This window comes from Porites lutea, chromosome 1, assembly GCF_958299795.1.
Source record: "Porites lutea chromosome 1, jaPorLute2.1, whole genome shotgun sequence".
Taxonomy (NCBI): domain Eukaryota; kingdom Metazoa; phylum Cnidaria; class Anthozoa; order Scleractinia; family Poritidae; genus Porites; species Porites lutea.
Genome location: NC_133201.1, coordinates 52,168,414 through 52,185,913, shown reverse-complemented (window position 1 = coordinate 52,185,913; position 17,500 = coordinate 52,168,414). Strand labels below are relative to the sequence as shown.

The following is a 17,500-nucleotide window of genomic DNA, read 5'->3' as shown; positions in this document are numbered from 1 at the left end:
TTTTAAGATTTCTGCTGACCAGTTGTTAGCTTTTAATTTATTACAGGCTCAACTTTATATTTTTCAGTATTATAGTTCTCCCCTAAAGTAATTAATTATGAGATTTATGGATTTCTTTGCAATGGTTTTAAGTACATTCTCTGAAAAAAAAAACATAAAAGGCATAAGCGAGAGTTTCGCTTTTAGTTCTGGCTAAATCTATATGTTATTGTAGACCTCCCACTCTCTCCATTCGCTCGAATTCAGTTCTCGCTTTATATACCCTTATTCGTAACTGAATTTGCGCCGTTGATTTATAGTTCTCGTTAGGTACAAAATTCTAAGAAATCACTGTTTTTTTATTTTGTTTTCTGTTTAGAGAGACTAAAAGGATTTTTAGACACACCAATGAACCTTCGTGGAGATTATAAAAGGATTTCGCCTGGTATGGTACTTTTTCAAACACATGATAGTTTTTATTAGGATATACTAAAACAGTGGATATCAATTTTTCGCACACTGTTTTCTCTGGCTACGTAAACTCGGGATATCCAGTGCTATTCACCTCCGAGCCGGAGCCTCCAAGCGACACCAAACTCGCGCAAGTTGCGAGCAAATGGCTACACGGTTTGCTAACATAGCAAACGAAGAAATTTCACAATTAAGCTGTTCGCGAAAAATACGAACAAGGCGACGAAATTTGGTTTGGCAGCATTATGTTTGTGTATTTTTTTCTGTCTTTTTGCGTTCTCTCCTTTTATTCAACAGGCATGATCTGTAACATGTAAAAGATGAAACGTGATTTTATTTCGTAGAAAACAACAAAACGACTAGTGTCATGATCTCAAAAGACCATGTGAAGTATCAGGAATTACAGGAAAATACATCGATTTTTCAAAAATAAAATTATTTCGCCAAAGGGATAACATAGACGTAAGCAAAAAAAATGGTAAAGAAAAAATTTGATTAGTATTTCTAAGTATCTGGTAAAAAAAAGTAAAATTATTCGACTAACCAGTAAGAACCAATGACATTTTTGATCTGCAGATTGACAAAATCACGTTACTCTATGCGATTTTTTTTTACAAAAGGAACAAGTTAAACTGACATTCGCTTGTTCAATCCTGTACCTGAAGTCTTCTTCACAGTGAACTCTCTTAAGAAGTAATATTCTGAGCTCAACTCACCACCTAATCTATAAAAATATATATATATATATTGAGAAAAATAAAAAAACTAAAACTAAAACTAACATAAATTTTACTAAAAACATAATTTTTTCCGCGTTTTGTGGCTAGCAGCCACTTTGATTTGGCTCAATTATCTCACTGTTGTAGTAGACACTAAAATAATTATTCACCTCCACTTCAATGAAAAATTGCTACTTATTATCATCTACTGAATTTTCATCCATTCTCGATGCCTTACTTGCGACGTTTCATATGCAAGTTTGAAGTAAGAGCACTTCCACATCATGGAAATTCGGCACAACGGTAGACCTGGAATTCGAGATATGAGCTATAGGGAGAGGCCGAGGCTTGATTGATTGCATTAAAATTGTCGAAAATAGAAACATAGAGGGTGAGAGGGCCCGGTGCTACAGCGTTTCTCTCACAAAGAACGTCAATAGAAAAGCAGCTTTCCTGCTTACAGCTCGACTGTGATCATGTAATTTGGTGTTAAGAGGAAGAAGTAGATTCTTTTCAGTAAACATCTTCTCAAATTCATCTTCATCGAAATGTTAACTTTTGCCGTCTGATTTCAACCTGACACTAAGTTCTTACGTGTTAAGCTACGCAACTAAATGCCTTTTCCATGTTCTGTCTTCATAGAGTTCATCAACTATGTAAAGGTTGAGGCAATGACCGGCAGGGACCCGGTTGGACGCCGTGACGGAAGTCAAAGGCCTCGCTATAGTGCAAATCCACAACTAATCATCCTTCTGAAAAATGGAAAGAGCCATCGAGCATCGCTTCCAAACAACAAGTACGAAGGCACTAAATACACAATAAGATTGAAACACGATGATTTTCATCCGACGCTCAGCTGCACTCGTCGAGACATAGACAAAGTTTATCTCCAGGCTAAAGGAAATGATGGATGGTACGTTAAATGGATCAACACCTATATCGCAGGAAGGTCTGGAGATTACTCAAAACTAACCACTGATCCAGGCTTTAATATGTGGGTGGACAATGATGAAGAATATAAATACCCATACAATGCCAAAACGCTACTCCTTACCAATGCTGTCGCAGAATCCTGTTTAACGTACATACGTGTAGAGGCAGTAACGCGATACAGTGCTTTCTCGTTCAAACCATACGACACGAATATCTTTATAGTCCTTGATTTATCAAATAACCAACGATTTCGAGCGGAACCTGAAGGACCAATGGAAAGAAACAGAAAATATGAGCGAGAGTTGAACTTCGCAAACCGGTTTTATCCGTCTCATCGGTTTCAAATCACTAAATGCGTGTCGTTCTCCGACATTAAGGAAATTCACTTACAAGCTCATAATGGAGAAATGAGAATTGGTACATAGCACCCATTAGCACTTTTGCTAAGACCAGTGAAGAGCAATACATGGATCTGACAAGTTATCCACATCTCAACAAGTGGTTTGGCCCACAAGGAACGACAGACATCAAACTAACAAGGTCATTTAAAGATATCCTCAATTGTGAATACGGCAATCCAACTTGTGAATGCATGGAACATGAAAAGGTTTGTATATTCAATCTTGAAGTTGACGAAATTCGAACCTTCACCAGTTATCAAAAGTTATCAGTAGATGAACCTACAGGAACAGCTATGCGTGGCTCCCAAGGAGTGATCTATTATTTCGATGAAAATGGAATACCTCGGCCACTGCATAAAGATAGACAATGTGCAACACAGGACAAAAGTAAATGCACTAGCCCCCAGTTTGTAGATGGCAAGACGTACCGTTTGGCAATAGCCGTTAATGGACAAATCCCTGGACCTACTTTGATTGTTCACGAGGGGCAAACTGTGGTAGTTCATGTTCACAACAACCTTACCACTGAAGGTATTTCCATTCACTGGCATGGGATGCACCAGAGAGGAACGCCTTAGATGGATGGCGTCGGACAAGTAACTCAATGTCAGATAGGACCCTCATCTAGCTTTTCATACGTGTATACCGCTAGTCCTGCTGGGACGTTTTGGTACCACTCTCACAGTGGCGCTCAAAGAACAGATGGCTTCTTCGGTGGTCTTATAGTTAAAGAACGCCCTTCCAAAATGAGAAAACTCCGAGATACACTACAGAGGTCTGCATTTGAGGATCTTCCAGATCAGCACACCTTAACGCTTCTCGATTGGCAACATGAGGCATCCTTGGATCTGTTCACACAGATTCACGCTAGCTTGAACTTTTATCCAGGCAAGCCGCTTGGCGACGTACCAACCCCAGAAGATTTCCTGCGACGATATAACTCCACACGTAGTTTTGAAGAAGGAGAGGTTGGTCCTGTCCCGTATTTTTCTGGAATCATAAATGGTAAAGGCAGGCATGCTGATGTTCCATGCGCTAAAACAAGACTGAGCATATTTACTGTTGAGCCCCAAAAGACATATCGTTTCCGGCTGATTGGAGCCCAAGGACTGTACGCTTACAAATTCTCCATTGATGGACATAAGCTGACTGTGGTGGCCACCGACGGCTATTGGATTATGCCGAAATATAACGTTGATTACATCATTATTCATTCCGGAGAGAGGTATGACTTTCTACTAAGTGCAACAAATACAAGGAGAAAAGACTACTGGATACGTGCAGAGACGCTGGAGATTGATCCAAACGGGATGGAGCCACCCTACCGGTCACTTCTGCACTACAAACAACATGGAGACTCGGCTAATCCAGATGATAATGTACCGTCCACAAAATATGAGACAATAAAAAATGAGTCTCCAACTCGACAGTGCTCTAATTACCATCAATGCATAGCGGTGAACTGTCCATTTGAGAACTTCCACGACTCCTATAACACCATTTGTATTAACGTTCAAAGCCTACGTTTACTTGAGCCAACTCCACACAACGAACTTCCAAATGCATACCCTAGAAGCTCCGCGAGTTGCCCAAATTGTCGACATTTCATCAACTTCAATTTTGAGGGCGGTTCTCAAACTAGTGCAGTGAATGGGCGCAATTTCATCCTTCCTTCCTTTCCACCCCAAACCCAACATGAAGAGTTTCTCAAAAAGGACACAATTTGTGACCTGAAGGCTGACTGCAATCCATCGACAACCGATTGCTCATGTGTCCACGTGATAGACATTCCACATAAGGAAACTGTTCAATTCGTGCTTTCGGCAATTGGTGCTTACAACAATGCTCATCCAATTCACCTTCATGGTCATACATTTCATGTTGTTGATGTTGGATATCCAGAATATGACCCGCAAACTGCTTTAACAGACCTGAAGGACACAACAAAAAAATATACTGCGATGATGTTAACTGCACAAAGAAGGATTGCGACAAAAAGAGATGTACCAAACCGAGGTGGGCGCGCGAACCAATGCAGTTTTTTATTGATCAAAAAACGATCAGGAAGGACACAGTTATAGTCCCTGCCGGGGGATACGTTGTCATCAATTTCATATCTGATAATCCTGGCCAGTAGTTTCTGCACTGTCACATAGAGGTGCACCAGCTCGAGGGAATGGCAATGATCGTTAATGAAGTCTCGGAGGAGCAACGCAAGTTGCAGCCACCTACAGAGATGAACAAGTGTGGAGACTTTGAGCTAAGTGTCCAAAAGTATCTTAAATATGAAACAAAATGGTATAGAATGAACAACTAACTGCCAAAAGAAAGGTCAACATTCTCAGCAGCTATATTTATCAACTAAAATAATGATTAGAGAACAGCCAAAGACAATGCAAGGGCCAAAAGCCGTACTTCTGTACCTCTACAAAAACACATAGCTAGCAATATCTCGTGAAAGTTTGAGATGACAAGAAACAGCTCTGAAAAAGAACTAAAGAATACGAGGCACCCGCTCTCGCTTCATTTCTTGATCTTTAAAATTTCCACCCGTGTTTCTGAAACTTGTTAGAATCATGGAACAGGTTTTTGCTTTCTTTCAACTTAAAGGTCCCTCAATTTATATGGCGTGTGTAGAATGCTTGCAAAACAGTTTCAAAGAATTCTCAGAGTATTTCATGGTCTAATTAGTTTCGGATAGACTGGTTATTTTAAAGCTCATTATTTGAAACATTTGCTTTACAGTTTCGTAATATTTGAATCGCCAACAAATAGATTAACGTATTACACAGGGTGTAACTAGGTTTTTTGAAGGGGGTGTTTTTTCAAACTTGATCGGACGTTTCTAAGCTTTGTAATTGAATTCAGTATATTTAAAACTTGCAATGACACTTTATGTGTAACAGTTGCATGTAGTAATTTCGAATGTTCATGACTTCTTTTCATAGTGTTTATCCAGTTAGTGTAGAAATCTTCTCGAGGTTAGTAAACACAACATACACAAGATTTAAATAGAAGTACAAGTTGCTGCGAATGCTGACCAATGATATCACAGGCATCCCACCCATTTCCTTCCATTGCTAGTCCTAGTCCTCATAAGAAAACTCTCAAGTTTGACTTATGAGGGTGGGGACGGTGGGATCATCTCCACAGTACTTAATGGAAGGACCATGAAAAGTTATCCTTAACCACACTATTGTATTGATACTTTATTAGAGCACCTCGTGATCACAAGTCTAACTCTTGCTCATGTTGGTTTAACTCCTCAAAACACCGTGCTTATCACTTAGAACCACAAATTACTTGAAAATGCAATACATTTTTGTAGCATTAAAAGTAAATTGTTAGCTGAGGGAGAAAGAGGAAACTGAAAGAAAAAAAGAGTGTCCTAAAGTTTATAGTAAAGTATGTTAGTCTACATGGAGACATTTTGTGTGCTTACTAATAAGTTGGTAGTATTTTTATATACGTAGACTTTACTGAATTGTTTGACCCTTTTTGTGCGTTGAATGAGTTCATAATTCATTGATTTTTGATAGATTTAGAATGTAGCATTTACAACAAGACTAAGACATTGCTATTGGATAGAAGCAGGTTTTTTTGAATCTGTGGCTTTGCTCAACTTTTAATCACCTATTTGAAGTGTATTTAATCATCTTCTTAACTTTGGTTATTTTTTACATTCAAAATACATTAATTAAGAATGGAGTGAGACATTTTGGATACTCAGCACAGGGTCCAGAGGAGTTTCGTGTCAATAAATGAATTACTTATTTAAAGTCTCACCTTGAAAAATAGCCCAATGGGATTTTTATAAATCTACTGTAAACGATTTCTTCGCTTCTTATCTGACCCAGATCGACTTTTGAAAATCAATAACCTCAAGCCATATCCTCGCTGGCTCACGGCACGTCGCCCGAAGGGCGACCGAGGCACGAAGTGCCGAGTGAGTAAAAGAAAGGACAAGGGAGGAAACTTGTACCACGTGACTTCGTTCGCTGTGAACCGCATCACTCGGTGACGGAAGTGAATGAGACCGGAAACGCAAAAGCAACAGACCGCTGCTAATTCGAGAATCAAAACATCAGCTGCGGACGGAGTTTTAAAGATCTCAGAGATCTATGCGAAGGCAACGAAGGCAACATAGTTTTAATTGAATTGAAGATCTTTCAACACTGGACATTTGTTGTACGTTTCAACAGTCTTCGATGTCTTAAGCAGGTTTTGCTTGTGTGAAGGCTTCCCAGTAGTCGCAAAACTCAGAGCCAAAGGCGCAAGACGTAATATAGTTGGACCACCGAAGAATGGCACAGTCATGATGATATTACAGTTGCCTTGTACATCCGCTCTACTCAGAGTCACGTTTTATTGCAAGAGTACACACGACCCGTAAATCACTATCCGTAACCATTTAACATTCTCCAAACAAAACTAACGAGCTGGGCCCAGCGTGATACAGCATTGCAGAAAAACATTACATTCACGGACTAAAGAAAATCGCTTAGTTATTCAGATCCAGAAGGCACTTTGGAGAAAACTGGAACCCCTGTTCAGCCGTAATAAAAAGCTTTACGCTTCAAAAGAGGTCAAAGAAAGATTGCATCAGAGGGCAAATCCTGCCGACCAGAAACAATAACCACAGTAAATCGATATGTGTCATGACCTCTCAGTGTGAAACATGCGGCTAAAATCCCCGCTAAAATCACATTTGCTGTAGAACCTTCCACAGCATAATCTACCCAGCAGAGGAAAAAAACTTTATAGGAACGAGCAGCATTTTGGCATGAGGCAAACGTCGTATAGGCTTCCCTTTTATTGCTCCGATCTTGAGCACATTTACTTTACTACGTCATTTCCGTCACCATCTGTTGCGGTGCACAGCGAACGAAAGCGCTATCTCGAAGCCGTAAATTTCGATCGCCGAAAATGAATTTGGACGCTTTTTTATGCCGTTTTCCTACAGTATTTGGCAAATGCATAAGAATTCTAGATCAGGTTAGTAAAATCAGGCGATTTCATTCAATTCCCTTTGAGTTTCAGGGATTCGAAAATCGGCCCCAAATTTGTTTCCTCCCTTTCCGTATCTTATACTGTAAGCCGATATTGCGAGCCCTCAGTCTCTTGGTTTGCGGTCTATAGAATGTGTAACGAAATTGTAACGCGATCAAAAAAACCCATTTGGTTTTCGACGGGTTTTGATGTTCTAACGACAAACACATCTCCTCTGGACCCTGTGTACTTAGTAATTAATTTGTATTCATAAGCTTATTACCTACTTTTTTTAACATTACTAATACAGCTGTGCTGAATTGAGTGTCATTTGATTGAGTGTCAGAAAAAAAAATCAAGTCAATCAAAGGAAAGGGAAGTATCTCAGAGAGCCAATAATACCTAAGAGCAAACACAAGCAAACTGCTGGAGATACGAGAAAACTCCAGTGCTCAAGTCGTGACTGGTTCTACAGTAGTTTTGAATATGTTTCCTTGAGGAGATGGCAGGCGCGTAACCGCCTTTCGGCAACAGAGCAATAGGCTTACAAGTCGTTCGGTCAAAGAATTGTATAAAAAACCATTCCCAGAAGCTTGGCTTGCTCCATCAAGGCCTAGAAAAGGAACATGCGCCGCCTAGATGCGAGTTATTTAGACCAATTACGGAGAGAAAATCACTTTTGACGCTCAGTTACAAATCGCTCTGGGGCAAGACAAATCATCAATATCTAAGATACAATAGACTCAGACTAACAGTAAAACTTACAGCTGTCTTTTGATGATAAAGGTTGTAAATAGCTGTTATACTTTGTTATAAAATCTAATTTTCATAACCTTTGTCATTAAATTAATTCCTAATCATGTTTTTTTTTTCAATGTTAGAACAATCATTTGCTAGAGTACTCATCATGAGTGGGGGGTTACATGTCAGGGGCCGAACTAGGGGGAGGGGGCAGAGGAGGGTGCGCACCGCCCCCCTCCCTGCTAACCCCCCCTCCCCCCCCCCCCCTCCCCGCTCTAGATGGCTTTCTAATACAACTGGTATTCTGTAAACATTTGTTAACGTCACCGGTCGGTTACGCCATTCCTTAGTGGTGAAGCCCCTCCTAAGAAAAATCCTGGATCCGCTCCTGCATGTGATTAACCAATTAAACATAAATAATTTGATAAAGTTGTTGACCGATAGGTTGATTGGAATCTTTACTTTTTTTGTAATTTCTAAAAATAAACGAGATAACACAATCAAGTAAGTTTTTTTCTGTTTCAGAGGGTAGTCCTTCTTGGGGTAGTGGGATGGTTACAGGCATTGCAAGGGTTTGCTTTCACAATGTAGAACCAGTATAAAAGATTTTGCGATAGTTCAAAACAACATGAGATGGGGACCATGAAAGCATCTAGTTCATGCATGCATTACCCCGGTATGATAAAGAAGACGAGACTTATCTTGGCATACTCCTAAACATATCCAATCTGTTTTGAGGAGTGTATGAAAAGAGCAGATTCCAAATCCCGATTTGTCTAATTTAGGCTGTCCATCAGCATTGCGCCTCCCTGGCCCAGATTTCTGTCTCACGGTTTACATATTTGCTTTTATCATTATCGCTGGAAGCACTACGTTTTGATGAAGACTTAATCAACTGTGTGGCACTAACATTTGTAGAAAAAGCGTCCGGTTCACTTTGTGACTCGCGGTGACTTACATGTTTCACAAAGTAAGTGTTCAGTTTCTGTTCTTTCCCCGAAAATTCTCGCATATAAGTCCCTTCATACACAGGAACAAACTCTGCTTCTCATAAAGTTACGTGCGTTTTTGACAAAGCTTGTTCATGCAACATGGCTGGATATATTGGCCAATTTTTTTCGGTGGAAAGGGGGGGGGGGGTTGAGGGGTGGCGAAAGGCCATAAAACAAAGAGGCCCAATATCCGCCATCTTGACCGATCAAGCTTGGTCAATATTGATCAATACAGTGATTTAGAAAACTTTTTCTTGCAGGAATAACGCGGGAAATCCCGAGAGGGCTAGATACTAGGCCCATCTTTCCCGCTCGAACGGCCAAACAGGATTGGTTTCATATTGGCTGCTCGCGGATTCAGTCACTAAAAAACTGTCCACTGTTGTGATTTTTTTAGCATGAGTCCATCTGTTTGTTGGTCAGGCACCTTTGGAAGTGTTTTCCTTAAACCTGGAATCCGGGAACGCAACGACGAACGCCAACGGATTCTGAAGTTTAGTGATTTTAGGTTAGAAAGTGTGTGAATCGGGTCATTATACTGGGCAAACTGGCCTAAAACCTGATTCACTCAGTTTCCTAACCATAATCACTGAATTTCAGAGTCATTCGGCGTTAGGCGTGGGGTTTCCGGATTCCGGGCTTTATGCAAACCCCCTTCGCAACTATCACAGCTCTCACTTTTGACAAATTTGTGTGAATGATATGCGGTAGATAGAAAGTGTACTAATGTAGTGAAATACGACAAAAACGGGGTCAGTCAGTAAAAGAGCTGTTTTAACATTCTATGTCCAGCGTTTTAAAAAATTTGTCACTAGGGAGGTTAAGCAGCAACGTTTTTGAGCGACGCATGTCAAGCGGAAGTGAGCGTTTTTCTTTCTCAATATGCCTCAACGCTACCAAATTTGTATTGCTAAGTGTCTTTACTCTTATAGAGACGATTTGCCGAAGCTGAGGCTATGTTCTCACTGTACCGGATAGATATTGAGATTGGGATTTAAAAACGTGAGAGACTTGTCGCAGTTCTCTGCCGTTGCCTTTCACAATATACCCAATAAGTTTTGACGTCGGCACGAAAAGCCACCGTATTCTCACTTAATTTTGCGAGTATTTAATTTTTCGTTTTTTAGGGAAAGGTAGCATTGGAGTGTATTAAATTTCGCTTTTTTCTTTTCTTTAATACGTAATTGTAACTTTGGCTTCAAACAGTAAAGACAGAGTAAAAAATTTTATCCTGAACAACAGCAAACAAATACAATGACAAACATAACTAGTAGTTTCCAAAAGAGAAAAAGGGGATGATAGATACAACATGCATTCATACATACACACATATTTACATCCAAAAATCTCAAATGAGGCTGGCTTCGGGCACAGGCAACCCAGGCTTGTCACGTACCCAGCACAAGCTAAACATAACAAGGCGTGAAGATTTTTAACCGGACTAAATAGGTACCGGCAAATAGTAACAGTAAATATTTACACTGTGATAAACTTCTTACTTATGTTGCATGTTCTGTCAGACATGATACGAAGGTCCTTATCCTGTCCATATAAAGCTCAGAATAAAAACTGTGAATTTCAGTCATAATAGTGTCCGGAACAGTAGTCTCTTCTCCATTTGCTCGAATAAGTTTCCGTATGCAGCTTTTTTTCTTATTTCTGTTTTCCAGATTTAGAAAATACTTGTTGTTTCTTTCCCCTTGTTCAAACCATGTAGCGCGGGAACGAATGATTGAGCCTCTTACAATGTAATCATACTCTTGTTCGTATTCTGTTTTGACCGATTCGAGGTTGGCAAGGTTTTCTTGCGTCGGTGATTCTGCTATTTTTTCCTCACATATTTTAAGCCTGTTTTCAATTGTTTGAATTCTATTTCTCCTTTCTTTAGCTTTCAGTTTGCTATACGATATACTTTCCCCGCGAATTTTGTATTTCATCCAGTCCCATTTAATTCTCGAATCATCGCAAAAATTAATTTCGTCTATCCACTTAGAAAAGTTCTCGCGTAAACGCTCAACGAAAAAAGCGTCATCCAAGAGACTGTTATTGAACTTCCAAAAAGATGGGCGACGCTGCTGATCATTTAGACTGTCAATTTCTAAAGTTATTGCATGGTGATCCGTTCTTATAGCTGTCACTATGTCGACTTTAGCTACGTCATCTTGTAATAGGTCACTAATGAGCCAATAATCAAGGCGTCTTTGAATAATTGGGCTTTTTTGTCTCCAAGAAAATTTCTTGCTATTAGGATTACGGATTCTCCAGATGTCAACTAAATCATAATTCAGCATAATGTCCTCCACACACTTAACTGAGTCTTTTAACACAGGGTTTCCACCCGAACAATCTAGGTCTGGGTCCATAGTTACGTTCCAATCCCCTCCTAATATAATTTTGTAGTCAAAATCATTGTATCCCTCATCATCGATAAGCTAAGACAATGTTTGGAAGAACAACGATTGCTTAGTGGTGGTATTGGGAGCGTAAATATTTATCAGAAGGAATGGAACATCTTGAATAGTTGTCTCTAAAATGAGGTACCTCCCATCCTCATCCGATCGAATTGATTTCAATTTGAAGTCAAAGGATTTACGTATAAGGATTGCGACCCCACGACTATGGTTAGAGCCATGAGCAAAGTAAATGTCCCCGGACCACTGCTTTTTCCATTGATTTTCAATCTCTTCAGTGCTGTAAGTTTCCTGCAGAAAGCAGATGTCTGAATTTTGCTTGTATAGCCAGTTGAAAATGGACTTACGTTTTTCAAAAGAACGGATACCCCGAACGTTCAGCGAAAGAGTTTTAAACTTTAAGTTGTTGAAATCCATTGAAATTTGCATACGTGTAGTGGAAAAAAGACAACAACAGTAGCTGTTATTCCCAGAAGAAGGGTCACTGTTACTCGAACAATTAACGCATTCCTGATTTTGTCAAGTGCAAACTGAATAAATATAGAATAACATACATAACAAAACAAAAGAAACGAGATGAAAAACGTAGCCAGTGTAAAGAATTAAACTGTTGAAGCTACGCCTGGACGAGATCAAGTGTTATACTTTTGTTTAAATCGAACTTCAGAAGAGAACTAAGGAATATGCTAATCGATAGCTCCCAATAGAAACGAAAAAAATAAGAAGTGAACTACTTCCTGCGAATTCTAAAAATAAATAACCTGGAACCTATTTATTTATGATTTTACCTCCACACCGTCAATAAAGAGTTTATAGGGTTCCGTTCTACTGAAGGCTGCCCGTTTTCCATCTTTTCTTGCTTGTACCATCTTCGGAATAAGCCTCTTCCTCATATCAATCACCTGCTTAGGTAGATCTGGGCCAATACCGAAATTCAACTGGCTATCGATGTTGCGTCGGCAAGAAAAGAGGTTTTCTCGATCTTTAAAGCGAAGACAGCGTGCTATGATGGCCCTGGGTTTTCTTGTGTTTCGGTCCTTTTTACCGACGCGGTGGACTCTTTGGAACTCAATAGATTGGGCGTTTTCCACATTTAACTCTTTCTCCAAGAAAGCTTTCAAAACGGGTTCAGTATTCTCTTCCCCTTCGATTTCTGGAATGCCGTAGAAACGAAGATTTTCGCGGCGGCTGTACACTTCATAATTTAAAAGTTGGAGACGAAAGTGATCCAACTCCTGTCGTGACTTCTCTTCGTCATCTCGGAGTTTTCTCTTACTGGTTTCCACTTCATCATTCAAGAATTTTACGCTTGTTTTAAGCGTATTTGTTTCTTCGACTGTATTTCGTACGTCTTCCTTTAAGCGGTGGAATTCGCTTTGAAGGTTTGCGACCGTTTGATTTATTCGATCCACAGAGTCCTGTAAAACATTTATTTGTGTGCCGATATTTTCCAGTTGACTTAACTTTGATAATATTAGGTCCACTTTGGAGGCGAAATCTTGTGCCATATTGAGGGCAGACAGAACTACGTCTTCAGAATCGTTCTTCGACTTTGGTGGCGATACAATGGCGGGTGGAGCGTTCGCTTGGTCTTCTTTCACACTCTCTTTCAACCGCTTCGTTTCGGGGGAAATGGTCTCGCTGGTCGGTGAATTACTCCCTCTCGTTTTCCGTTTAAACAGAGATGAAAGTGGCGATGAAAATTCCATAAAAAATATCAAAACGCATGGAAGAGTGCAACAAAAGTTACGGAGCTAACAATCACACGTCCTTACTCAGTCATGCTCAGTCTCAGTCTCCTGTGATAAACTTCTTACTTATGTTGCATGTTCTGTCAGACATGATACGAAGGTCCTTATCCTGTCCATATTATACTTCTCATCGCTGAACGGATTCTCCGAAGGAAAGGTTCGGTATTTTAATAATCGCGAAATTTTTAAATTTCGCGATTATTATCTTCGCGAGTATTATATTTCGCCCTTTTTCCCAAATCGCGAGAATCGCGAAATTAAGTGAGAATAACTGAGGTATCTAGTATGGTGTGAACATGATCTGAGTGCTCTATCACAAAGCGTAGATTTCCAAATTAATGGCTTAACAAAGTCAAAAGGGGCAAAAAAGTTGAAATAGTGTTCTGTCTTATTGCGATGTGAAGAAATACTCTTCACCTTGCAAGAAAAGCTAATGCAAATATAAGTAGATTTAAAGTTAAAATTAATCTGTAAACTTCATATGCGTCGAGGCCTTACGCGCAACAGAGTTCGAAGAGGCGAGGTGAGGCGAGTTGAGGAGTGCAGAATGGAATTGCATGCAACGGAACTAGGCAATGGGAAGTGAGTTGCTTGGGGCTTGGCCGTGGGGGGATATGTTTGAGCAACTGTAGGAGGCCAAGGAGGGGAAAGATTCGTGAGGGTTCTCGAGGGAAAAGAGCTAAATCCTAAATTGAAATAACTAACTCGCACAATTCAATCATCCAATGAACTTGCTGAACCGCACCGAAGGCAAAGTTTGGAAATTTGCTGACGATAATAGTTATTTTAAAGCGTCAAAAAGGTAATTAACTTTCTTCATTCCGTAACATCGTTTTAAAATGTGCGCTCATTTGTATTCAAAACAGCCAGGACACAAACCATTTTAAAGATGCACATAAAGAGAAACATTCTAAATCTTGCATTGTCATGGCAATATATTTAAGTCTTTCCCGCGACCATTTCGCATACGGACTGAAACGCAAAAAACAGAAAAAATTATTCCTTGCCTGAGTTGCCAGAATGAACCAAAAAATAGTAGGAAGCTTTAGCAAAGACGACGGCGACGGTAACCGGAACGGCAAAGAAGCTATAAAACAGCAACTTTGTTCGTACATCACGCTTTTGTGCCTGTTTTTTTTTTGTTTTTTTTTTTGGCCGTCACTGCACGATTACGACATGAAAATGCCCAATTTCACGTTTTGTAGAGGACGTGAACACAAGAGAACGACTTTTTTTATTTTCCTGAACTTCCATACAGATTCAAATCCAGAAAAGTTTGCGAAATAAAGTTTGAAGCAGGGCGAGTTCACTTTTTAGTGACGTTTTCGCAGGCGTCACCGTCCTTGTTGCCTAAGCTCCCTAGTAACTAAGCTCGATGTCGGCAACTGACAGCCTTTCATCTTTTCGACGATGGACTGAAGAAACCTTGAGGTTAATTTAGTGGAAAATGGCAATTCGGTTCTGAGGTTCTTTACAACTGCAACTGATCCGGAAAGTGAACAGATTGTTTTCATTACACAGATGTATAATTTTCACAATAACTGAAATACAAGCTTTTTGAAATACAAATTATCTTTATGCTCCATGTTCCTTCAGATAGCATTATTGAGACAGCTATTGCTGTTGGTGGAGTCTTGCTTTGGATGAGCTCTGTTTGCTGGGATACCCAATAATGACAATTCTAGTTTGGGATAAATTTGGCCACAAGAGTGGCCGTTTATTTCATTTAACCATATCAAGCTAGGAAAGTCCAGATCCACAAGAAGATTTATCCCAGCAAAGGTGAGGGCACACCCGCCATCCGGGAGATGAAAGTGGAGCAAAACGGGAGGGAAGGGAGGGGAAAATGTTTTCCAACTTTCTTGTTGCAGTGAGCAGAGAGGCCTTGTGCCTCGCTTTCATGTCTTAAAAACACAATATATAATGTCCCGGATGGCAGGAACGCCCCCTCCCCAGTAATTGGAGAAATGACACATTAATCAGTCACATTAAGCATAAAACCATTTATTTCTTTCAGAAATAAATTTCCTTTATGCTCCATGTTGCACACACAGTCACACGGAATTATACTTATCAAAAGTCTGAAAGAGCTCACTGATGTAAGTGATTAAAATGAAATCTGTGGGATGGCTGTATGGCCCTTGCACACACAGTCACACCGAATTATTCTTATCAAAGTCTGAAATAGGTCACTGACATAAAATAACTGATTAAAGTGAAATCTGTAGGATGGCTGTATGGCCCTTGCACACACAGTCACACAGAATTATACTTATCAAAGTCTGAAATAGGTCACAGACATAAAATAACTGATTAAAATGACATCTGGGGGGTGGCTGCATGGCCCTTGCACACACAGTCACACAGAATTATACTTATCAAAAGTTTGAAATAGCTCACTGATGTAAGTGATTAAAATGAAATCTGTGGGATGGTTGTATGGCCCCTTGCTCACACAGTCACACAGAATTATACTTATCAAAAGTCTGAAATAGCTGACCGATGTAAGTGATTAAAATGAAATCTGTGGGATGGCTGTATGGCCCTTGCACACACAGTCACACAGAATTATTCTTATCAAAGTCTGAAATACGTCACAGACATAAAATAACTGATTAAAATGAAATCTGGGGGATGGCTGTATGGCCCTTGCACACACAGTCACACAGAATTATTCTTATCAAAGTCTGAAATACGTCACAGACATAAAATAACTGATTAAAATGACATCTGGGGGGTGGCTGTATGGCCCTTGCACACACAGTCACACAGAATTATACTTATCAAAAGTTTGAAATAGCTCACTGATGTAAGTGATTAAAATGAAATCTGTGGGATGGTTGTATGGCCCCTTGCCCACACAGTCACACAGAATTATACTTATCAAAAGTCTGAAATAGCTGCCGATGAAAGTGATTAAAATGAAATCTGTGGGATGGCTGTATGGCCCTTGCACACACAGTCACACAGAATTATTCTTTTCAAAGTCTGAAATAGCTCACTGACATAAAATAACTGATTAAAATTAAATATATGGGATGACTGTATGGCCCTTGCACATACAGACGCACAATAATATTCTTATCAAAAGCCTAAAATATGTAGCTCCCTGATGTACAGAAACTGATTAAAATGAAATCTGTGAGATGGCTGTATGGCCCCTGCACACACAGTCACCCTGAATTATACTAATAACAATACTGAAATAATTTGCTGATGTAATTAGTAAAATTGAAAATCTGCGAGATGGCTGTATGGCCCCTGCTCTGTGAGTGAATCATCTTGAAAGTGTATAGTTATTGCCCAAGCCGAAATCACCTAGGAAACTATACTAACAGCTGAATTAAGTGAATAATTTTATGTAATAAAATGGGCCGGATGGCCCTGACTCATGCAGTGAGAATTCTATATATGACCATGTCACTGTCCATCTGTCTTCATTGTGTAAACGCAAGTACCATATGGCATACTATACTCTTGAGCAGGAATTATGCGATGCAGCCCAGAGATGACAAGCAAGGTAACAGAAACCAGACAGTTCATACCCAACTGCAGTTTATCAATATCCAGCATTAAGCCAAGGTTGCCTGTGCTGCCGAATTAGCTGCAGATGCCAAATACTGAGGGAAGCAGCAGCTGGTCTTGCATAGCCACGCACTATTAGATGCAACTCCTGGAGAACTGATCAGCAGAACATGCACCACTACATGTGTGTTGAATTGAATTGATGAGCTACAGAGAAGGCAAAGCTACGTGTGTTGCCTCTCTCAAGAGAGAACTCTGCCCAAGATTCGCATCATTGAAAACGCGTCCGTGAAAGGGAACTGCCTGCATATACTTTAGCACCTGCAATAAAATGAAAACAATAAAAACAACTTCTGTAAACAGGCTAGAATGTGCTACCATTAATAAACAATGCATAAACCATCAGTCAGTCCATTAGGATCTCCAAAACAAACTGAATTAACAGTAAATTCCTCAACAGAACAACAAAGTTAAAAGTAAAGATGTGATGTGGTGAGGGAAGGGTAAGCCTTTTGTCCCCTCCCAACAAACTAACAGACTACAATGTCCACACAAATCAAAACTTGGGAGCCAACGAAAACCAGAGAT

The 17,500-nt window shown here is 39.9% G+C and overlaps 1 pseudogene; it reads left to right on the top strand.

Moving 5' to 3' along the window:
* LOC140939863 (uncharacterized) overlaps nt 1–5,769 on the top strand; it is a 6,793-nt pseudogene extending 1,024 nt beyond the window's left edge.
* Nucleotides 5,770–17,500: the final 11,731 nt, after the last annotated feature.